Source organism: Bombina bombina, chromosome 5 (assembly GCF_027579735.1).
Source record: "Bombina bombina isolate aBomBom1 chromosome 5, aBomBom1.pri, whole genome shotgun sequence".
NCBI lineage: Eukaryota > Metazoa > Chordata > Amphibia > Anura > Bombinatoridae > Bombina > Bombina bombina.
In genome coordinates, this window is record NC_069503.1 from 1,152,722,403 (window position 1) to 1,152,747,881 (window position 25,479).

The window sequence follows — 25,479 nt, forward strand, 5'->3', positions numbered from 1 at the left end:
AAATACCTAAATTATTTATATTAGTTAAAATTTATAGATACATTGAATTATATTTATAGGAACCAGGTTATGAATCAAACTATACACGTTTATGCTGTTATAATATGCTATACAAAAGATCATAAAAATTACCTTATTCACAATTATCTCCCAAATCAGAGTTGCATTTAAATATCACAATGAGATGCCAAGGTATGGTTTGCTAACTTCCAGACAAATATACTTAAGCTATTTAACACACAAATGATTCAATACAATTCTAATTAAAAAAACAGAAGTATATACAGGTAGCCCTCAGTTTACACCGGGGTTACATTCCAGAAGAAATGGTTGTAAATCGAAACCGTTGTAAATTGAAACCCAGTTTATAATGTAATTCAATGGAAAGTGAGGGAGATAGGTTCCAGGCCCCTCTGAAAATTGTCATAAGTAACACCTAATACATTATTTTTAAAGATTTGAAATGAAGACTTAAAATGCTAAACAGCATTATAAACCTAATAAAATAATCACACAACACAGACTTCACTTGCATTTTTCTGCAAACAGTTCCTTCTATACATTCCAACCTGGACTGATTTATAGACCGGAAGATCTTGTTCCTTTGAAATCTGCTCGATAGCTCAGGTCTGGTTAAACTGATTAATTACAGCTTGCTTGGCTTTGCTGTAACACAAGCAGACAGCTCCACCTACTGGCTATTTTAATAAATGCACTGCTTCTCAATGCTTTTCAATATCAGTCACATGACTGGAAAAAAAGGTTGTTATTCTGAAACTGTGTAAATTGAACCGTTGTAAAACGAGGGCCACCTGTATATTCTTAATGTAAACAGCCAGTTTATATGCCAATTTATCTAAGCTGAAATAAATTATTTAGCAGCAATAAGGTCAATTCTAAAATATATTTATATGGTTACAGTTATAAATTACTTGGCAAACAAAAGATTATGAATGCAAGCTAAAATACAAAGTACCCTTTTAAAATTACTAACTGCAATTTGACTATAGTCTTAGAATACTTTTGTCTAAAATATTAAAGATATAGAACTGTCATACAATACCCAAATAAACAAATCAATGTTTCAGCTTCCAGAGTTTCTCCGATAAATCCAATTTCCCCTCATAAATTAAGAGGTCATTTTTGCAAGATGGATAAACATTAGGCCCAGATTGCTTTATAATAGACTGGATCCCAAGGCACAGTTTGATAGTCAAAAATTCAGCACAGAGTCCTCTTTTTCTCTCTTGCCTGGGGTTATATCACGCGATATAATCCCACCCCTTTTTATTCTAATCATTAGTGAAATTAGGATGATAGGCCCTTCGGAAGCTTGTCCCTGATTGGTTATTTGGGAGACGCCTCCTTGATTGGCTACTGGGAAATTTCATTTTCAACAGTCAAATATCTTTTGACTGTAATACTGGATTTAGGCCATCGGGGCAGCAGACAGAGATAGTTTCATTCAAATATTGCTGCAGTTCAATTATCTAATCTATAAAATGTTTATCAAATACACTATTTCTTTATATTAATAAACCTGCCTGGTCATATTTTGTCATTTTCCTGATTATTTTAATATGAAACATCACTATTATTTCTAACATCATATTATTATTATTATCAAACACCTAGATTTAGAGTTTTGCGTTAGAAGGGGTGCGTTAGCTACACGTGGTTTTTTCCCCCCGCACCTTTTAAATAACGCTGGTATTGAGAGTTCTCTGAAGGGCTGCGTTAGGCTCCAAAAAGGGAGCGTAAAGGCATATTTACCGCCACTTCAACTCTTAATACCAGCGTTGCTTACGGACGCGACCAGCTTAAAAAATGTGCTTGTGCACAATTCCCCCATAGGAAACAATGGGGCAGTTTGAGCTGAAAAAAAAACTAACACCTGCAAAAAAGCAGCCCCATTGTTTCCTATGGGGAAACACTTCCTAAGTCTGCACCTAAGACCCTAACATGAACCCCGAGTCTAAACACCCCTAACCTTACACTTATTAACCCCTAATCTGCCGCCCCCGCTATCGCTGACCCCTGCATTACACTTTTAACCCCTAATCTACCGCTCCGGACACCGCCGCAACCTACATTATCCCTATGTACCCCTAATCTGCTGCCCCTAACATCGCCGACCCCTATATTATATTTATTAACCCCTAATCTGCCCCCCACAACGTCGCCGCTACCTACCTACACTTATTAACCCCTAATCTGCCGACCAGACCTCGCCGCCACTATAATAAATGTATTAACCCCTAAACCGCCTCACTCCCACCTCAAAAACCCTATAATAAATAGTATTAACCCCTAATCTGCCCTCCCTAACATCGCTGACACCTAACTTCAAGTATTAACCCCTAATCTGCCGACCGGACCTCACCGCTACTATAATAAATGTATTAACCCCTAAAGCTAAGTCTAACCCTAACACCCCCTAAATTAAATATAATTTTAATCTAACGAAATAAAATAAATATTAAATAAATTAATCCTATTTAAAGAATAAATACTTACCTGTAAAATAAACCCTAATATAGCTACAATATAAATAATAATTACATTGTAGCTATTTTAGGATTTATATTTATTTTACAGGCAACTTTGTATTTATTTTAACCAGGTACAATAGCTATTAAATAGTTAATAACTATTTAATAGCTACCTAGTTAAAATAATTACAAAATGACCTGTAAAATAAATCCTAACGTAAGTTACAATTAAACCTAACACTACACTATCAATAAATTAATTAAATAAACTACCTACAATTATCTACAATTACATCAACTAAACTAAATTACAAAAAACAAACAAACACTAAATTACACAAAAAAAACAAACAATAAATTACAAAAAATAAAAAAAAGATTACAAGAATTTTAAACTAATTACACCTACTCTAAGCCCCCTAAAAAAATAACAAAGCCCCCCAAAATAAAAAATGCCCTACCCTATTCTAAAATAAAAAGTTAACAGCTCTTTTACCTTACCAGCCCTTAAAAGGGCCTTTTGCGGGGCATGCCCCAAAGAATTCAGCTCTTGCCTGTAAAAAAAACATACAATACCCCCCCCAACATTACAACCCACCACCCACATACCCCTAATCTAACCCAAACCCCCCTTAAAAAAACCTAACACTAAGCCTCTGAAGATCTCCCTACCTTATCTTCACCATGCCGGGTATCACCGATCCGTCGAGAAGAGGCTCCGAAGTCTTCATCCTATCCGGGCAGAAGAGGTCCAGAAGAGGGTCTGAAGTCTTCATCCTATCCGGCAAGAAGAGGACATCCGGACCGGCAAACATCTTCATCCAAGCGGCATCTTCTATCTTCATCCATCCGACGAGGAGCGGCTCCATCTTCAAGACCTCCGGCGCGGAACATCCTCTTCTCCCGACGACTAGACGACGAATGAAGGTTCCTTTAAGGGACGTCATCCAAGATGGCGTCCCTCGAATTCCGATTGGCTGATAGGATGTCTTGACCTGTATTGATATTTTTGTTATTAAACGCATAGAAAATCTCATTCTGTCTTTTGGGCTCTAATATCCGAATTCACACGCCTGTTGAGACAAGGTTAATGGCACGTTACCTAATTGTTAAATAGTGTGACTTTTTAGGGGTTCCCCAAAACTCCCCTTTAATTTAAAAGTTTTGGTGGTGGCAGCAGGGAAATTGTTAATTAGAGCAGTGTGGGCGAGATTTGGGGGCTAATGTGGTGTCTCTTTTAAGGTCCTTTTGCAGAGTTACAAGGATAAGGGAACCAGAGCTGTGTGCCATTAACCTCTTCATGCCCACACCCCTCTATTGTGACGCTGGTTTGATTTGTCACAAACTGGCTGGCAGCGGTGGGGATATTTAGAGTTTTTTTGTGCTATTTGTATAGTACTTAAAGAAATTGCATGTTTTTGTGTAATTTCTCAAAGACAGAACTCAGTGCCTAATTACAGTGACAGTGCAAAGAAGCAGTTCTTTTTCCCTCCCTCTTGTTGTTTGTTGCTGTGCTCAGTATGGAAGAATATAGGAGAATCCCTGAATGGTCTCTGGAGTTCTTTGCAAGAAAAGAGGAATTACTATTCTTGGCAAAGGGAAAGAACAGCTGATACTGAATTGCTGGAGGCAGAGGGCTTCACAACAGAGTTTGAAACAGTCGCAGAAAGGGTTACTGTGGAAGCTGTAACTCAAGACCTGGTACCCAACTTGTTGACCCTCCTGTAGCCCAAGGATTGTTACCTGGTGCTGTTAACCCTGTAAGTGTCATGGAGTCTGAGCTACAGACAGCACTCAGATACTTGGGGAATGTTGAACCCAAAATAAGAATGGAACTGATCCTCAAGTATCAAGAGGAGAAGAGAAGAAGAGAGGCTGCTGAGAGAAAAAGAGAGCACAAAATAGTTATAAGGGATACCCAGCGGAGACATGTGCTAGATGTTTTTGACTTTACCATAACCAAGGCACCTCTCCTGTACCCAGAATTTTTGCAATATATTTCTCTTGTTAAGTGTGTTCAGTCCACGGGTCATCCATTACTTATGGGATATATTCTCCTTCCCAACAGGAAGCCGCAAGAGGACCACCCAAGCAGAGCTGCCACATAGCTCCTCCCCTCACATGTCATACCCAGTCATTCTCTTGCAACCCTCAACAAAGAAGGAGGTCGCGAGAGGAGCTGGAGTTTTTACTTAACTATTCTTCAATCAAAAGTTTGTTATTTTAAATGGCACCGGAGTGTGCTGTTGTTCTATCTCAGGCAGTATTTGGAAGAAGAAACTGCCTGGGTTTTTTTATCTATGATCTTAGCAGGCGTAACTAAGATCCACTGGCTGTTCTCGACATTCTGAGGAGTGGGGTAACTTCAGAAACTGGGAATAGCATGCGGGGTCCTCCGCAAATGAGGTATGTGCAGTACTTTATTTTCTGGGAATGGAATTGACTAAGAAAATACTGCTGTTACCGTATGATGTAAGTACAGCCTTAAATGCAGTAGTAGCAACTGGTATCAGGCTGATAAATGTATGCGCAGTCGAGTTATATTCTAGGGACTAGAATTTGACTGAGAAAATACTGTTAACACTGAAATAATACTTAAGCCTTCTCTGCAGTGGTAGCGACTGGTAGCAGGCTTAGTGATAGCTTTGCATGACATTGAAAAATGTTGTTTTTTAATAAAACGTTTACTGGCATGTTATTCGTTTTTGTGAGGTACTTTGGTGATAAATCGCTTTGGGCATGATTTTTTTCCACATGGCTAACATATTTTTCTGCATGGAAACCGTTATATCAGGGCTCCCACTGTTGTGATTGGAGTGGGAGGGCCCTTGTTTTAGCGCCTTGTTGCGCAGTTAAAATTATTGCACAGTCTTTCTGCTTCTTCCTCCTTGATCCAGGACGTCTCTAGAGAGCTCAGGGGTCTGCAAATTTCATTTGTGAGGGAGGTAATCAGTCACAGCAGATCTGTGACAGTGTGCTGACTGTGATTAAAAGCGTTAAATCTTAATTGATATCTGTTTTATCCGTTTTGGGTATTGAGGGGTTAATCATCCTTTTGCTAATGGGTGCAATCCTCTGCTAATAATACACTTCTTGTTAAGAATTGTTTAATTATATCTGTATTTTTGAAGCGCTGCAGCGTTTTTTATATTGCTTGTAAACTTATGGAAAGTGATTTCCAAGCTTGTTAGTTTCATTGCTAAGTCTGTTTTAAACATGTCTGATTCAGAGGAAACTGTTTGTTCATCATGTTCAAAAGCCAATGTGGAGCCCAATAGAACGATGTGTACCAATTGTATTGATATTGCTTTGAATAAAAGTCAATCTGTACCGATAAAGAAGCTATCACCAGACAACGAGGGGGAAGTTATGCCGCCTAACTCTCCTCACGTGTCAGTACCTGCGTCTCCCGCTCGGGAGATGCGTAGGATTGAGACACCTAGTACATCTAGGCCCTTACAAATTACTTTACATGATATGGCTAATGTTATGAAAGAAGTATTATATAATATGCCCGAATTAAGGGGCAAACGCGATAGCTCTGGGTTAAGGACAGAGCGCGCTGATGACACGAGAGCCATGTCTGATACTGCGTCACAATTTGCAGAACATGAGGACGGTGAGCTTCATTCTGTCGGTGACAGTTCTGATCCGGGGAGACCGGATTCAGAAATTTCAAATTTTAAATTTAAGCTTGAGAACCTCCTTGTGTTACTAGGGGAGGTATTAGCGGCTCTGAATGATTGCGACACGGTGGCAATTCCAGAGAAATTGTGTAGGTTGGATAGATACTATGCGGTACCGGTGTGTACTGACGTTTTTCCTATACCAAAAAGACTTACAGAAATTATAAGTAAGGAGTGGGATAGACCCGGTGTGCCTTTTTTCCCTCCTCTGATATTTAGAAAAATGTTCCCTATAGATGCCACCACACGAGACTTATGGCAGACGGTCCCTAAGGTGGAGGGAGCAGTTTCTACGTTAGCCAAGCGTACCACTATCCCGGTGGAGGATAGCTGTGCTTTCTCAGATCCAATGGATAAAAAATTAGAGGGTTATCTTAAGAAAATGTTTGTTCAACAGGGTTTTATATTGCAGCCTCTTGCATGCATTGCGCCTGTCACGGCTGCAGCGGCATTCTGGTTTGAGTCTCTGGAAGAGGCGATTCGCACAGAGCCGTTGGATGAGGCCTTGAGCAAAGTTAGAACCCTTAAGCAAGCTAATGCGTTTGTTTCAGATGCCGTAGTACATCTAACCAAACTTACGGCTAAAAATTCCGGATTCGCCATACAGGCGCGCAGAGCGCTCTGGCTTAAATCCTGGTCAGCGGATGTAACTTCCAAGTCTAAACTACTTAACATTCCTTTCAAAGGGCAGACCTTATTCGGGCCCGGCCTGAAGGAAATTATTGCTGACATTACGGGAGGTAAGGGCCACGCCCTTCCTCAGGACAGGGCCAAACCAAAGGCCAAGCAGTCTAATTTTCGTGCCTTTCGTAACTTCAAGGCAGGAGCAGCATCGACTTCCTCTGCTCCAAAACAGGAAGGAACTACTGCTCATTACAGACAGGGTTGGAAAGGCAACCAGTCATGGAACAAGGGCAAGCAGGCCAGAAAGCCTACTCCCGCCCCTAAGACAGCATGAAGTCAGGGCCCCCTATCCAGAGACGGATTTAGTGGGGGGCAGACTTTCTCTCTTTGCCCAGGCTTGGGCAAGAGATGTGCAGGATCCCTGGACGTTAAAGATTATATCTCAGGGATACCTTCTGGATTTCAAAACCTCTCCTCCACAAGGGAGGTTCCATCTTTCGAGGTTATCGACAAACCTAGTAAAGAGAGAGGCATTTCTACAATGTGTACAAGACCTCTTAATCATGGGGATCTTGTTTAAAGATCTTAAACAAATTCCTAAGGGTACCATCGTTCAAGATGGAAACCATTCGAACCATCCTACCCATGATCCCAAGAGGGTCAATATATGACCACGGTGGACTTAAAGGATGCTTACCTTCATATACCGATTCACAAAGATCATTATCGTTACCTGAGGTTTGCCTTTCTAGACAGGCATTACCAGTTTGTGGCTCTTCCCTTCGGGTTAGCCACGGCCCCGAGAATTTTTACGAAGGTTCTGGGCTCACTTCTGGCGGTACTAAGACCACGAGGCATAGCGGTGGCTCCGTACCTAGACGACATTCTGATACAAGCGTCGAGTTTTCAGAATGCAAAGTCTCATACAGAGATAGTTCTAGCATTTCTGAGGTCGCATGGGTGGAAAGTGAATGTGGAAAAGAGTTCTCTGTTACCACTCACAAGGGTTCCTTTTCTAGGGACTCTTATAGATTCTGTAGAGATGAAGATTTACCTGACGGAGTCCAGGTTGTCAAAGCTTCTCAATGCTTGCCGTGTCCTTCATTCCGTTCCAAGCCCATCAGTAGCTCAGTGCATGGAGGTAATCGGCTTAATGGTCGCGGCAATGGACATAGTGCCATTTGCGCGCCTGCATCTCAGACCGCTGCAACTATGCATGCTCAGTCAATGGAACGGGGATTACTCAGATCTGTCCCCTTTGCTAAATCTGGACCAGGAGACCAGAGATTCGCTTCTCTGGTGGTTGTCACCGGTTCATCTGTCCAAAGGAATGACCTTTCGCAGGCCAGATTGGATGATTGTAACAACGGATGCCAGCCTTCTAGGCTGGGGAGCAGTCTGGAATTCCCTGAAGGCTCAGGGATCGTGGACTCAGGAGGAGAAACTCCTCCCAATAAACATTCTAGAATTAAGAGCAATATTCAATGCTCTTCTAGCTTGGCCTCAGTTAGCAAAGCTGAGGTTCATCAGATTTCAGTCGGACAATATCACGACTGTGGCTTACATCAACCATCAAGGGGGAACCAGGAGTTCCCTAGCGATGTTGGAAGTCTCGAAGATAATTCGCTGGGCAGAGTCTCACTCTTGCCACCTGTCAGCAATTCACATCCCAGGCGTAGAGAACTGGGAGGCGGATTTCCTAAGTCGCCAGACTTTTCATCCGGGAGAGTGGGAACTTCACCCGGAGGTATTTGCTCAACTGATTCGTCATTGGGGCAAACCGGATCTGGATCTCATGGCATCTCGCCAGAACGCGAAGCTTCCTTGTTACGGATCCAGGTCCAGGGACCCGGGAGCGGTGCTGGTAGATGCATTAGCAGCCCCTTGGGTTTTCAACATAGCTTATGTGTTTCCACCATTTCCGTTGCTACCTCGGCTGATTGCCAGGATCAAACAGGAGAGGGCATCGGTAATTCTGATAGCGCCTGCGTGACCACGCAGGACCTGGTATGCAGACCTAGTAGACATGTCGTCCTGTCCACCATGGTCTCTTCCTCTGAGGCAGGACCTTCTAATTTAGGGTCCTTTCAACCATCCAAACCTAATTTCTCTGAGGCTGACTGCCTGGAAATTGAACGCTTGATTCTATCAAAGCGTGGGTTTTCGGATTCGGTCATTGATACATTAATACAGGCTCGGAAACCTGTGACAAGAAAAATTTACCATAAGATATGGCGTAAATATTTATATTGGTGCGAATCCAAGAGTTACTCATGGAGTAAGGTTAGGATTCCTAGGATATTAGCTTTTCTACAAGAGGGTTTAGAAAAGGGTTTATCCGCTAGTTCGCTAAAGGGACAGATTTCAGCTCTGTCTATTCATTTACACAAACGTCTGGCAGAGCATCCAGACGTCCAGGCCTTTTGTCAGGCTTTGGCTAGAATTAAGCCTGTGTTTAAAGCTGTTGGTCCTCCGTGGAGCTTAAACTTGGTTCTTAAAGTTCTTCAGGGTGTTCCGTTTGAACCCCTTCATTCCATTGATATTAAGCTTTTATCTTGGAAAGTTTTGTTTTTGATGGCTATTTCCTCGGCTCGAAGAGTCTGAGTTATCTGCCTTACATTGTGATTCTCCTTATCTGATCTTTCATTCAGACAAGGTAGTTCTGCGTACTAAACCTGGGTTTTTACCTAAGGTTGTTTCTAACAGGAATATCAATCAAGAGATTGTTGTTCCATCATTATGTCCTAATCCTTCTTCAAAGAAGGAACGTCTTTTGCATAATCTAGACGTGGTCCATGCTCTGAAGTTCTACTTACAGGCAACTAAAGATTTTAGACAAACTTCTTCTCTGTTTGTCGTTTACTCTGGACAGAGGAGAGGTCAAAAGGCTTAGGCTACCTCTCTCTCTTTTTGGCTTCGTAGCATAATACGTTTAGCCTATGAGACTGCTGGACAGCAGCCTCCTGAAAGAATTACAGCTCATTCCACCAGAGCTGTGGCTTCCACCTGGGCCTTTAAGAATGAGGCCTCTGTTGAACAGATTTGCAAGGCTGCAAGTTGGTCTTCACTTCATACTTTTTCCAAATTTTACAAATTTGACACTTTCGCTTCTTCGGAGGCTGGTTTTGGGAGAAAGGTTCTACAGGCAGTGGTTCCTTCTGTTTAATGTTCCTGCCTTGTCCCTCCCATCATCCGTGTACTTAGCTTTGGTATTGGTATCCCATAAGTAATGGATGACCCGTGGACTGAACACACTTAACAAGAGAAAACATAATTTATGCTTACCTGATAAATTTATTTCTCTTGTAGTGTGTTCAGTCCACGGCCCGCCCTGTCTTTTTCAGGCAGGTTCTAAATTTTAAAATTATTACTCCAGTCACCACTGCACCTTATAGTTTCTCCTTTCTCGTCTTGTTTCGGTCGAATGACTGGATATGACATGTGAGGGGAGGAGCTATGTGGCAGCTCTGCTTGGGTGGTCCTCTTGCGGCTTCCTGTTGGGAAGGAGAATATATCCCATAAGTAATGGATGACCCGTGGACTGAACACACTACAAGAGAAATAAATTTATCAGGTAAGCATAAATTATGTTTTTCCAGACAGTGAGCCCGTTGGCCAGAAGAGTGCTCCTGGGAATGGAACCTGATTCAGCAGCAGGGGCTACAGCCAGCACTAACAACGAAGCCCCAGTAGCCAAGTGTTCCACTGTGCAAGTGTATCACCTCCCTGGAGGGAGGGAATGTGCCAGCAACTGACAACCAATTCTACAGAAGTACCTTCCCCTGGAACATCTCCCATCAAGGGGGCAGAAGTTGCATTGGGCAAGGGGAATACCCGCCCATGCATTTGGTGCCATGAGTTTGGGCACCTGAGTTTTGCCTGCCCCACCAAGGAGAAACCTCAACACGCAGTCTGGGGTGGGAATATAACAGGGAAACCTGCAGCAGCTTTGTTTGTGGGTGGGTCAGCAGGTAATCTGCAGAGTGTGACAGAGGGAGACTGTGTGACCATGAGACTTCAGGATACTGGGGCTGGATATCGCTTGGTGCGCCCTGAAGTGGCAGAGGATATTATCCCAGGAGAGACTGTGGATAATGAAGAAGTTTGCAGGGAGTGCCCTGCGGCATGTGTTCCCCTGGATTGGGGTGTGGGAAAAGGTTTACAGTAGGTGAGAATTTCTGTGGATATCCCTGTTGTTTTGCTGGGGGATGATGTGGGCCGGATGCTTTGTCAGTACGCCCCAGAAGACAACACCTGCAACCTGGAAGGGCCAGTAGAGGGCCCTGCGCCAACTGAGATACTGTGTGAAACTTTGGGGGACCCAGAGGGGAGGCTGGGGATGGATACATTGCTAGCTGCACCAGAGCTGGAGGTATCCCACCAAAGAATGAAGAATGATTGCCTTGAACATGATTGCTGCAAGTGGGGGCTGAGGGTTAATGCAGCTCTGCCTTTGTGTACACCAGTAATGTCTTGTTCTGATGAAGAGGGATGTATTGAAAATGTTTGTAACAATGTTGCTTCTATTGAACCTGGGCTCTGGGATAGAGAGCCTAGGGTTAATGATGATTTACCTGAACCTGTACCAGTACTGTATTGTGCCAGTGAAAAGGGTTATACTGCCATTGATTGTGACAATGGGATGCCTGATGCAGTGTGTGGGAATGTGAGAGAGCAGCAGGGCTGGGCAGAAGGGCAGACTAAGTGTGTATACCCTTCTGTGCTAGAACCAGCATTGCATATGCAAGGAGGAGTGAATGGCATGGCTGGTGTAGGGGTCAGAGTACATCCTGCCCTGTTACAGAGAGTAAAACTGGATGGGACCCTCGGGGTGGTTGTGGACCTCCCCTACAGGAATGGCAGATGTGAAGAAGAGGGGGAAGGAGATGTAGCTGCAGTGACTAATGAATATGCTACTCCTACAGAGCATACTGGGGTAGATGTGAACAGTGGAGTATCTGGCCTAAGCATAGCAAGAATTTATCTTAGTCCCCTAGTGAGTTACCTTGAAGGGGTGCTAGATCCCTTTATGAGTGAGAGCGAATGTGTGATATCCTGCAAGGAAATGCCCTCCACAAGAGAAATTGTGTCAGCTGATGCTAATTGTTACAGGGAGCAAATGAATGCTGAGAGTGTGCAGAAAGGGCAGATCTGGTCTTATGAACGAGGAAAGACTAGGATTTAGGTTGACATAGGGGATCAGCGTGGGCTGACCCCCTATTTCCACCATTTTAAAAGGGGAGGTGTCATGATACAATCATGTGGAGTAGTTGATACCTGGATTGGCTACCCCGCAGAGGTGGTATTGTGTTCTCGGCTTGGAAAAGGTTAATGTGAATTGCTTTTTCCTGTGTGTGTGAAAACTGCTTTCAGAAAAGATGTAAGCTGAAACCCCCCTCCTTAGTAGTGTAACTGTGTATAGGAATGCAGAACGCTCCTCCCCTTGGAGGCTGATAGTGGGAGCTAAGACTTCTTTCATTGGTTGCATTCGTTGTAAATTATAACCCGGGCGTTGTCTTTGACAAGACAAAGAAAAATTGGTTCAAGTATGCAAGAGAGAGACTTTTTAGTCAGAACTGCCCTGGGGACCAAACCACTAAACATCTCGAATGGCAGCTCTCCACATATCTAAAGGAACTTGGTAATAAGTAAGATATTGTGTTTCTATTTTTTATGTCCCCTATTGTTTTTAAAATAACTGTAGCTTTACATTTGTATATTATTTTGAATGTCTTTATAATTTTGCACTGTGTAACCTGTATTGATATTTTTGTTATTAAACGCATAGAAAATCTCATTCTGTCTTTTGGGCTCTAATATCCGAATTCACACGCCTGTTGAGACGAGGTTAAAGGCACGTTACCCAATTGTTAAATAGTATGAGTTTTTAGGGGTTCCCCAAAACTCCCCTTTAATTTAAAAGTTTTGGTGGTGGCAGCAGGGAAATTGTTAATTAGAGCAGTGTGGGCGAGATTTGGGGGCTAATGTGGTGTCTCTTTTAAGGTCCTTTTGCAGAGTTGCAAGGATAAGGGAACCAGAGCTGTGTGCCATTAACCACTTCATGCCCACACCCCTCTATTGTGACGCTGAGAAAGTTTGATTCATCACAATATGATTTGTCCAAACTTCGGATCCTTAAAGGGACACTGAACCTAATTTGTTTCTTTCTTGATTCAGATAGAGCATGAAATTTTAAGCAACTTTCTAATTTACTCCTATTATCATATTTTCTTCATTCTCTTGGTATTTTATTTGAAATGCAAGAATGTAAGTTTAGATGCCGGCCCATTTTTGGTGAACAACTTGGGTTGTTCTTGCTGATTGGTGGATAAATTCATTGACCAATAAAAAAGTGCTGTCCAGAGTACTGAACTAATAAAAAAAGCTAGGATGCCTTCTTTTTCAAATAAAGAACAAAGAGAACAAAGAAAAATTGATAATAGGAGTAAATTAGAAAGTTGCATGCTCTATCTAAATCACAAAATAAAAAAAATTTGGTTCAGTGTCCCTTTAAGACATAGGTTAAAACATGTTAAAATCTTAACTCTCAGGCTTTCAACTTCCTAGGCATAGATAATCTCCCAGATTTGTATGTTCATATTTATTATGTGTCTGAATATACATGCTCATTTGAGTATCTTAAACTTACATGAAAATGTGGTACAATCCTTTTGTAAGATTTATTTTTCCCATGTCATACAGAGACTTGAAATGCTGTCTGGGGCTGCATATTGAAGCTTAGGATGGGACAATTTATCACCTATTTCCTGGGCCTTAGTGTTTGCTTATCTGATTTATTCAGACTTTTAGGCTCCCTCTGTATTGATCAGTGAGGGGCTCTGTAAATCTATTATTCATTTTGGGCAGGAAACTCCATATATGAACCTACACATCTGAGGGTTTCAAAATGCTAATATTTACTTTGAAGTGGTCCACTGATCTAAGAAATGACTGCCTGAACTAATTAGACCAAATGTTTTCTTCTTTTGTTCTCATTTGGATGTATTGTAATCAGGGAAAAGGGGGTTTTGCGGGCTGTTATGGCTATAGCCGACACAATTCATGTCAAATTTTATATTATCAAAAATGAAACATTAATTCATGCGGTACATCTTTAGTCCACTTCATGTTATTCACAGATACCCTGACAATATTAGCCTCTGTTTACTATCATCAATGGAATCCTTTAAACAGTTATTTGCACCGTGTTTTACACTATACAAATTAATACTGCACTTGTCCCTACACGTACGTCCCATCCTGATGCCCTGTGTATATGGAATGATCGTTATACTGCGCGTGTTAATCAATTCTTCCTAGTGAACATGTTTTATCTTTGCTGAATAATATTCCTATTACTGTAATCAGAAACAATGTTTTAGATATTCTAATTTGTGATCATGAAAAACACGAGTTTAATAGCAAACAAACAAGACAGATCTTAAACAATTAAATCCAGATCACAACAATGCTAATGCCAATAATAAATCCAGTTATTTTTAGGCTCTATTTCAGTTTAAATGGAGCGATAGAAAAATGCTTTTTTTTTAATTTACCTATCATCAAAACTATATACATATTTTTTAAAAGACAACCCGAGGTATTGATCTAGGCCTGTTTTGCTATCATATTTAAAAAACAAGACGTTATCTTTTTCACAAACGTACGCCTAGATTTAGAGTTCTGCGTTAGCCGTCAAAAGCAGCGTTAAGGGCTCCTAACGCTGCTTTTTACCGCCCGCTGGTATTTAGAGTCAGCCAGGAAAGGGTCTAACGCTCACTTTCCAGCCGCAACTTTTCCATACCGCAGATCCCCTTACGTCAATTGCATAGCCTATCTTTTCAATGGGATCTTCCTAATGCCGGTATTTAAAGTCTTGGCTGAAGTGATCATTAGACCCTCTACCGACAAGACTCCAGCCGCAGAAAAAAGTCAGTAGTTAAGAGCTTTCTGGGCTAACGCCGGTTCATAAAGCTCTTAACTACTGTGCTCTAAAGTACACTAACACCCATAAACTACCTATGTACCCCTAAACCGAGGTCCCCCCACATCGCCACCACTATAATAAAAAATTTTAACCCCTAATCTGCCGACCGCACATCGCCGCCACTTACATTATCCCTATAAACCCCTAATCTGCTGCCCCTAACATCGCCGACACCTACATAATATTTATTAACCCCTAATCTGCCCCCCCCCCCCAACGTTGCCGCTACCTACACTTATTAACCCCTAATCTGCCGACCGGACTTCGTCGCTACTCTAATAAATGTATTAACCCCTAAACCGCCGCACTCCCGCCTCGCAACCCCTATAATAAATAGTATTAACCCCTAATCTGCCCTCCCTAACATCGCCGACACCTAACTTCAAGTATTAACCCCTAATCTGCCGACCGGACCTCGCCGCTACTATAATAAAGTTATTAACCCCTAAACTAAGTCTAACCCTAACACCCCCCTAACTTAAATATAATTTCTCTTGTTAAGTGTATCCAGTCCACGGATCATCCATTACTTATGGGATATTCTCCTTCCCAACAGGAAGTTGCAAGAGGATCACCCACAGCAGAGCTGCTATATAGCTCCTCCCCTAACTGTCATATCCAGTCATTCTCTTGCAAGCCTCAACCAAGATGGAGGTCGTAAGAGGACTGTGGTGTTTTATACTTAGTTTATTCTTCAATCAAAAGTTTGTTATTTTTAAATGGTGCCGGAGTGTACTGTTTATCTCAGGCAGTATTTAGAAGAAGAATCTGCCTGCGTTTTCTATGATCTTAGCAGAAGTAACTAAGATCCATGGCTGTTCTCACATATTCTGAGGAGTGAGGTAACTTCAGAGAGGGAATGGCATGCAGGTTTTCCTGCAATAAGGTATGTGCAGTTAATATTTTTCTAGGGATGGAATTTGCTAGAAAATGCTGCTGATACCGAACTAATGTAAGTAAAGCCTTAAATGCAGTAAGAGCTACTGGTATCAGGCTTATTAATAGAAATGCATACTCTTATAAAAATGTAATGTAATATAAAACGTTTGCTGGCATGTTTAATCGTTTTTATATGTATTTGGTGATAAAACTTATTGGGGCCTAGTTTTTTTCCACATGGCTGGCTTGAATTTTGCCTAGTAACAGTTTCCTTAGGCTTTCCACTGTTGCAATATGAGTGGGAAGGGCCTATTTTAGTGCTTTTCTGTGCAGCTAAAAATACTGACAGAGACATTCAGCTTCCCTCTGCATGATACAGGACATCTCTGAAGGGCTCAAAAGACTTCAAAGTCATTTTTGAGGGAGGTAAAAAGCCACAGTAGAGCTGTGGCAGTTGTTGTGACTGTTTTAAAAAAAAACAAAAAAAAACGTTTTTGTCTTTTATTATTACAGTTTGGGTATTAAGGGGTTAATCATCCATTTGCAAGTGGGTGCAATGCTCTGCTAACTTGTTACATACACTGTAAAAATTTTGTTAGTGTAACTGCCTTTTTTCACTGTTATTTCAAATTTTGAGAAAATTTGTGTTTCTTAAAAGGTGCAGTAACGTTTTTTATATTTCTTGTAAACTTGTTTAAAGTGTTTTCCAAGCTTGCTAGTCTCATTGCTAGTCTGTTTAAACATGTCTGACACAGAGGAAACTACTTGTTCATTATGTTTGAAAGCCATGGTGGAGCCCCATAGGAGAATGTGTACTAAATGTATTGATTTCACCTTAAACAGTAAAGATCAGTCTTTAACTATAAAAGAAATATCACCAGAAGATTCTGACGAGGGGGAAGTTATGCCGACTAACTCTCCCCACGTGTCAGACCCTTCGCCTCCCGCTCAGGGGATGCACGCTAATGTGGCGCCAATTACATCAGGGACGCCCATAGCGATTACCTTGCAGGACATGGCTGCAATCATGAATAATACCCTGTCAGAGGTATTATCCAGGTTGCCTGAATTAAGAGGCAAGCGCAATTGCTCTGGGGTTAGGAGAAATACAGAGCGCGCAGATGCTGTAAGGGCCATGTCTGATACTGCGTCACAATATGCAGATCATGAGGACGGAGAGCTTCAGTCTGTGGGTGACATCTCTGATTCGGGGAAACCTGATTCAGAGATTTCTAATTTTAAATTTAAGCTTGAGAACCTCCGTGTGTTGCTTGGGGAGGTATTAGCTGCTCTGATTGACTGTAACACAGTTGCAGTACCAGAGAAATAGTGTAGGCTGGATAAATACTATGCGGTACCGGTGTGTACTGATGTTTTTCCTATACCTAAAAGGCTTACAGAAATTATTAGCAAGGAGTGGGATAGACCGGGTGTGCCTTTTTCCCCACCTCCTATATTTAGAAAAATGTTTCCAATAGACGCCACTACACGGGACTTATGGCAGACAGTCCCTAAGGTGGAGGGAGCAGTTTCTACTTTAGCAAAGCGTACTACTATCCCGGTTGAGGACAGTTGTGCTTTTTCAGATCCAATGGATAAAAAATTGGAGGGTTACCTTAAGAAAATGTTTATTCAACAAGGTTTTATTTTACAGCCCCTTGCATGCATTGTGCCTGTCACGGCCGCGGCGGCATTCTGGTTTGAGGCCCTGGAAGAGGCCATCCATACAGCTCCATTGACTGAAATTATTGACAAGCTTAGAACACTTAAGCTAGCTAACTCATTTGTTTCTGATGCCATTGTTCATTTGACTAAAATAATGGCTAAGAATTCCGGATTCGCCATCCAAGCGCGTAGGGTGCTATGGCTTAAATCCTGGTCAACTGACGTGACTTCGAAGTCTAAATTACTCAACATTCCTTTCAAGGGGCAGACCTTATTCGGGCCTGGCTTGAAGGAAATTATTGCTGACATTACTGGAGGTAAGGGTCACACCCTTCCTCAGGACAGGGCCAAAGCAAAAGCCAAACAGTCTAATTTTCATGCCTTTCGAAATTTCAAGGCAGGTGCAGCATCAACTTCCTCCGCTTCAAAACAAGAGGGAACTTTTGCTCAATCTAAGCAGGCCTGGAAACCTAACCAGTCCTGGAACAAAGGCAAGCAGGCCAGAAAGCCTGCTGCTGCCTCTAAGACAGCATGAAGGAACGGCCCCCTATCCGGCGACGGATCTAGTAGGGGGCAGACTTTCTCTCTTCGCCCAGGCGTGGGCAAGAGATGTTCAGGATCCCTGGGCATTGGAGATCATATCTCAGGGATATCTTCTGGACTTCAAAGCTTCTCCTCCACAAGGGAGATTTCATCTTTCAAGGCTATCTGCAAATCAGATAAAGAAAGAGGCATTCCTACGCTGTGTGCAAGACCTCCTAGTTATGGGAGTGATCCATCCAGTTCCGCGGACGGAACAAGGACAGGGTTTTTATTCAAATCTGTTTGTGGTTCCCAAAAAAGAGGGAACCTTCAGACCAATTTTGGATCTAAAGATCTTAAACAAATTCCTCAGAGTTCCATCTTTCAAAATGGAAACTATTCGGACCATCCTACCCATGATCCAAGAAGGTCAGTACATGACCACAGTGGACTTAAAGGATGCCTACCTTCACATACCGATTCACAAAGATCATCATCGGTTTCTAAGGTTTGCCTTTCTAGACAGGCATTACCAATTTGTAGCTCTTCCCTTCGGGTTGGCTACAGCCCCGAGAATCTTTACAAAGGTTCTGGGCTCACTTCTGGCGGTTCTAAGACTGCGAGGCATAGCGGTGGCTCCGTATCTAGACGGCATCCTGATACAGGCGTCAAGCTTTCAAGTTGCCAAGTCTCATACAGAGATAGTTCTGGCATTTCTGAGGTCGCACGGGTGGAAAGCGAACAAGGAAAAGAGTTCTCTATCCCCACTCACAAGAGTCTCCTTCTTAGGGACTCTTATAGATTCTGTAGAATGAAAATTTACCTGACGGAGTCCAGGTTATCAAAACTTTTAAATGCTTGCCGTGTTCTTCACTCCATTCCGCGCCCTTCGGTAGCTCAGTGTATGGAGGTAATCGGCTTAATGGTAGCGGCAATGGACATAGTGCCATTTGCGCGCCTTCATCTCAGACCGCTGCAATTATGCATGCTGAGTCAGTGGAATGGGGATTACACAGATTTGTCCCCTCTGCTAAATCTGGATCAAGAGACCAGAGATTCTCTTCTCTGGTGGTTGTCTCGGGTACACCTGTCCAAGGGTATGACCTTTCGCAGGCCAGATTGGACAATTGTAACAACAGATGCCAGCCTTCTAGGTTGGGGTGCAGTCTGGAATTCCCTGAAGGCACAGGGATCGTGGACTCAGGAGGAGAAACTCCTTCCAATAAATATTCTGGAGTTAAGAGCGATATTCAATGCTCTTCTGGCTTGGCCTCAGTTAGCAACACTGAGGTTCATCAGATTTCAGTCGGACAACATCACGACTGTGGCTTACATCAACCATCAAGGGGGAACCAGGAGTTCCCTAGCGATGTTAGAAGTCTCAAAAATAATTTTCTGGGCAGAGTACCACTCTTGCCACCTGTCAGCAATCCATATCCCAGGCGTGGAGAACTGGAAGGCGGATTTTCTAAGTCGTCAGACTTTCCATCCGGGGGAGTGGGAACTCCATCCGGAGGTGTTTGCTCAGTTGATTCATCGTTGGGGCAAACCAGAGTTGGATCTCATGGCGTCTCGCCAGAACGCCAAGCTTCCTTGTTACGGATCCAGGTCCAGGGACCCAGAAGCGACGCTGATAGATGCTCTAGCAGCGCCTTGGTTCTTCAACCTGGCTTATGTGTTTCCACCGTTTCCTCTGCTCCCTCGACTGATTGCCAAAATCAATTTCGGTATAGCTTTTCAGCACAACAGGCTTAGGTGCTGCACGTCACCCAGGGACCACTGCCTAAGTCCCCAGTACATAAATCAAAGGAAAAGCAGGCAGGTGACAGCAGATGCAATATTCTTTTATTAAGGAGGTAAAAAAGGCAACGTTTCGGGATTAGTCTCCCTTATTCATGCCGTTGCCTTTTTTACCTCCTTAATAAAAGAATATTGCATCTGCTGTCACCTGCCTGCTTTTCCTTTGATTGCCAAAATCAAACAGGAGAGAGCATTGGTGATTCTGATTGCACCTGCGTGGCCACGCAGGACTTGGTATGCAGACCTAGTGGACATGTCATCCTTTCCACCATGGACTCTGCCTCTAAGACAGGACCTTCTGATACAAGGTCCTTTCAATCATCCAAATCTAATTTCTCTGAGACTGACTGCATGGAGATTGAACGATTGATTCTATCAAAGCGTGGCTTCTCCGAGTCAGTCATTGATACTTTAATACAGGCACGAAAGCCTGTTACCAGGAAAATCTACCACAAGATATGGAGTAAATATCTTTATTGGTGTGACTCCAAGAATTACTCATGGAGTAAGGTTAGGATTCCTAGAATATTGTCTTTTCTCCAAGAGGGCTTGGACAAAGGATTATCAGCTAGTTCCTTAAAGGGACAGATTTCTGCTCTGTCTATTCTTTTGCACAAGCGTATGGCAGAGGTTCCAGACGTCCAGGCATTTTGCCAGGCTTTGGTTAGAATTAAGCCTGTGTTTAAACATGTTGCTCCCCCGTGGAGCTTAAACTTGGTTCTTAAAGTTCTTCAAGGAGTTCAGTTTGAACCCCTTCATTCCATTGATATTAAACTTTTATCTTGGAAAGTTCTGTTTTTGATGGCTATTTCCTCGGCTCGGAGAGTCTCTGAGCTATCTGCCTTACAATGTGATTCTCCTTATCTGATTTTTCATGCAGATAAGGTAGTCCTGCGTACCAAACCTGGGTTTTTACCTAAGGTGGTTTCTAACAAGAATATCAAATCAAGAGATTGTTGTTCCATCATTGTGTCCTAATCCTTCTTCAAAGAAGGAACGTCTTTTACATAATCTGGACGTAGTCCGTGCCTTGAAGTTTTACTTACAGGCTACTAAAGATTTTCGCCAAACATCTAACCTGTTTGTTGTTTACTCTGGACAGAGGAGAGGTCAGAATGCCTCGGCAACCTCTCTTTCTTTTTGGCTTCGGAGTATAATACGTTTAGCCTATGAGACTGCTGGACAGCAGCCCCTGAAAGGATTACAGCTCATTCTACTAGAGCTGTGGCTTCCACCTGGGCCTTTAAAAACGAGGCCTCTGTTGAACAGATTTGCAAGGCCGCGACTTGGTCTTCGCTTCACACTTTTTCCAAATTTTACAAATTTGATACTTTTGCTTCTTCGGAGGCTGTTTTTGGGAGAAAGGTTCTTCAGGCAGTGGTTCCTTCCGCTTAATCCTGCCTTGTCCCTCCCATCATCAGTGTACTTTAGCTTTGGTATTGGTATCCCATAAGTAATGGATGATCCGTGGACTGGATACACTTAACAAGAGAAAACATAATTTATGCTTACCTGATAAATTTATTTCTCTTGTAGTGTATCCAGTCCACGGCCCGCCCTGTCCTTTTAAGGCAGGTCTAAATTTTAATTAAACTACAGTCACCACTGCACCCTATGGTTTCTCCTTTCTCTGTTTGTTTTCGGTCGAATGACTGGATATGACAGTTAGGGGAGGAGCTATATAGCAGCTCTGCTGTGGGTGATCCTCTTGCAACTTCCTGTTGGGAAGGAGAATATCCCATAAGTAATGGATGATCCGTGGACTGGATACACTACAAGAGAAATAAATTTATCAGGTAAGCATAAATTATGTTTTTATTCTAACGAAATAAATTAAATATTATTAACTAAAGTCTTCCTATTTAAAACTAAATACTTTCCTGTAAAATAAAGCCTAATATAGCTACAATATAATGAATAATTATATTGTAGCTATTTTAGGATTTATATTTATTTTACAGGCAACGTTGTATTTATTTTAACTAGGTACAATAGCTATTAAATAGTTATTAACTATTTAATAGCTACCTAGTTAAAATAATTACAAAATTACCTGTAAAATAAATCCTAACCTAAGTTACAATTAAACCTAACACTACACTATCAATAAATAAATTAAATCAATTAACTACAATTACATACAATTAAATCAACTAAACTAAATTACAAAAACAAACAAACACTAAATTACAAAAAATAAAAAAAGATTACAAGAATTTTAAGCTAATTACACCTACTCTAAGCCCCCTAATAAAATAACAAAGCCCCCCAAAATAAAAAAATTCCCTACCCTAATCTAAATTAAAATAGTTAACAGCTCTATTACCTTGCCATCCCTTAAAAGGGCTTTTTGCGGGGCATGCCCCAAAGAAATCAGCTCTTTTGCCTGTAAAAAAAAACACAGTACCACCCCCAACATTACAACCCACCACCCACATACCCCTACTCTAACCCAAATCGCCCTTAAATAAACCTAACACTACCTCCCTGAAGATCTCCCTACCTTGAGTCGTCTTCACTCAGCCGAGCAGCGATGGACCAAAAGAAGACATCCGGAGCGGCAGAAGTCTTCATCCTATCCGGGCAGAAGAGGACATCCGGACCGGCAAACATCTTCATCCAAGCGGCATCTTCTATCTTCATCCATCCAACGAGGAGTGGCTCTATCTTCAAACCTCCGGCGTGGAACATCCTCTTCTACCGACGACTACCGACAAATGAAGGTTCCTTTAAGGGACGTCATCCAAGATGGCGTCCCTCGAATTCCGATTGGCTGATAGGATTCTATCAGCCAATCGGAATTAAGGTAGGAAAAATCTGATTGGCTGATCCAATCGGCCAATCAGATTGAGCTCACATTCTATTGGCTGTTCCGATCAGCCAATAGAATGCAAGCTCAATCTGATTGGCTGATTGGATCAGCCAATCAGATTTTTCCTACCTTAATTCCGATTGGCTGATAGAATCCTATCAGGTTAGGATTTATTTTACAGGTAATTTTGTAATTATTTTAACTAGGTAGCTATTAAATAGTTAATAACTATTTAATAGCTATTGTACCTAGTTAAAATAAATACAAAGTTGCCTGTAAAATAAATATAAATCCTAAAATAGCTACAATATAATTATTTGTTATATTGTAGCTATATTATGGTTTATTTTACAGGTACGTATTTAGCTTTAAATAGGAAGACTTTAGTTAATAATATTTAATTTATTTGTTAGATTAAAATTATATTTAACTTAGGGGGGTGTTAGGGTTAGGGTTAGACTTAGCTTTTGGGGTTAATACATTTATTAGAGTAGCGGCGTTGTCCGGTCGGCAGATTAGGGGTTAGTAATAAAATGCAGGGGTCTGCGATAGCGGGGGCGGCAGATTAGAGGTTAATAAGTCTAAGGTTAGGGGTGTTTAGACTCGGGTACATGTTAGGGTGTTAGGTGCAGACTTAGAGAGTGTTTCCCCATAGGAAACAATGGGGCTGCGTTGGGAGCTTAACACTGCTTTTTTGCAGGTGTTAGGTTTTTTTCCATCCCAAACTGTCCCATTGTTTCCTATGGGGGAATCGTGCACGAGCACGTTTTTCCAGCTAGCCGCTACCGTAAGCAACGCTAGTATTGAGAGTTGAAGTGGCAGTAAATATGCCTCTATGATCCCTTTTTGGAGCCTAACGCAGCCCTTCAGAGAACTCTCAATACCAGCGTTATTTAAAAGGTGCGGGGAAAAAAAAACATGCTTAGCTAACGCACCCCTTTGGCCGCAAAACTCTAAATCTAGCCGTTTGGGTTTCTCACTGAAATTATTTACATACCGCTTGTGCAGTCATAACACAAATGGTTGTAAAAGCTTCTCTGGGATCCTTTTTGTTCAGAAATAGCAGACATTATGACTTTGCCAATGCTTTTTGCTAATAAGAAGGTTTCTAATTGCAGCTGTGCAGGTATTACCATCCTACCAAACTGTTTCCTACTTGATCCCTCCCAAACAGCTCTCCCCCACTGGTCACCATCCTCTTAGGTACTGGCAGAAAGTTAATAGGGACCCGTCCACCTTTTATAACCTGTATCTGTTGCGCAGGAAATCCTTCCCTCCTCCACCAAATATTTTTTCTGTAGCGTAGGGAACCCTACAGAGTGTCTGTATCAGCGATCTGCCTTCAGATGGTAAAGGAAGGATGATCAGAGCTCCCTTGCCATAAGAAGGCAGATTCCTTCAGCCCCCTGCTGCAGTCAAAGCTGACAGCGAGGACCGTGGCATGAGCTAGAGTGTTGGATGTCGGTTCATCAACACTGGGCAAAGTACTGTGTGAGGTAATGCCTACATCCTTTTGGCTTAAGGGGTTAAACAGACAAAAGTACTGTAAATTACAGTCACAACAATGTATGAAATAGAAAGAAACAATGTAAGAACAGGATTGTTTCACTGCATTTGTAGATGTTGTGTCATGATTTACTGTAGGTTATCTCATATGTCCTACAGATCTTGTTAGCAGCTGACCTTTTGCACAAGATCCTACACTGGAATTTTTTTCTCAATTGCTGAGCCTATAAACAAGTTCTAGAAATGGTGTTATTAAAGGGACACTGAACCCAAATTTTTTCTTTCGTGATTCAGATAGAGCGTGCAATTTTAAGAAACTTTTTAATCTACTCCTATTATCAATTTTCTTTGTTCCCTTGCTATCTTTATTTGAAAAAGAAGGCATCAAAGCTTTTTTTTTTGGTTCAGAACTCTGGATATCACTTTTTTATTGGTGGATGAATTTATCCACCAATCAGCAAGGACAACCCAGGTTGTTCACCAAAATTGGGCCAGCATCTAAACTTTCTTGCATTTCAAATAAAGATACCAAGAGAATGAAGAATATTTGATAATAGGAGTAAATTAGAAAGTTGCTTAAAATTGTTGCTCTATCTGAATCACGAAAGAAAAAAATTGGGTTCAGTGTCCCTTTAATTAACAGGAACTAAGCTACAGTTTGCTAGATTTGTTATTGTTTTAGCTTGCACAAATGGCAGCGGCGTAGAGCAATAAAACAATCAAGCACATGCACATGCACAGGATCTCCCCTATCGTACTGTGTCCTCATTAACACAAGGCTTAAATTCATATCTGACAAACCCCCCTTGGGTTTGACTCATACAGTATTCAGTTTGGGGACGGGGAGAGGCCGGTACATTGTTCTGTAACCTCTTGCCCTGCAAATACTCGTGTAGAATCAGCAGTCACACCTGTCTACTGGGCTCTGTCCTTCATCCTGATGTTCCCATAACAATAAAAGAGTTTTTCTTCTCTTTGTAACAGACTCTAAATGATATTATTGTGTTTCCACCCAGGAGTGGCTGCCATTAACTACACCTTGTGAATCCTTAATGGCTGTAACTCAAAGGGACCGTGCACTGTGAAATGGGTTTGCAATGACTGCTTATACCAGCTGCAGAGTATAACATGTATGGAAAAGTACTTCTTTAGGTTTGTTTTGTTTATGAAATGGTTGACTTATTTATCTTATCTCTATCTATATACACAAAACTCAATACTTAAAAAGAACAATTGGAAATGTAATATTTTAGTACCTATACAGTCCAGTAGATAAAAGGGATGTTTGGGAATATATTAAAGGGGGGGGGGTACAGTACAATGTCCCTTTAAAAAAAAATGTATCTGCTCTGATCTGCTGCACTTCTGCCTTCATTTCTGAGTATTATTATTATTGTTTGTCAGATTCTGAAGCACTAGAACATTATATACTTTGCTTATTATGAAGATGCTTTCCCAATGAGCTGTGTAATTAGATACAGTATGTGCTTACAGCAATAAGATATA

The 25,479-nt window shown here is 41.8% G+C and overlaps 1 protein-coding gene across 3 annotated transcripts in view; it reads left to right on the forward strand.

Moving 5' to 3' along the window:
- Nucleotides 1-25,479, forward strand: part of FAM83H (family with sequence similarity 83 member H) — a 306,466-nt gene that overhangs the window by 250,006 nt on the left and 30,981 nt on the right. The window lies entirely within an intron of this gene.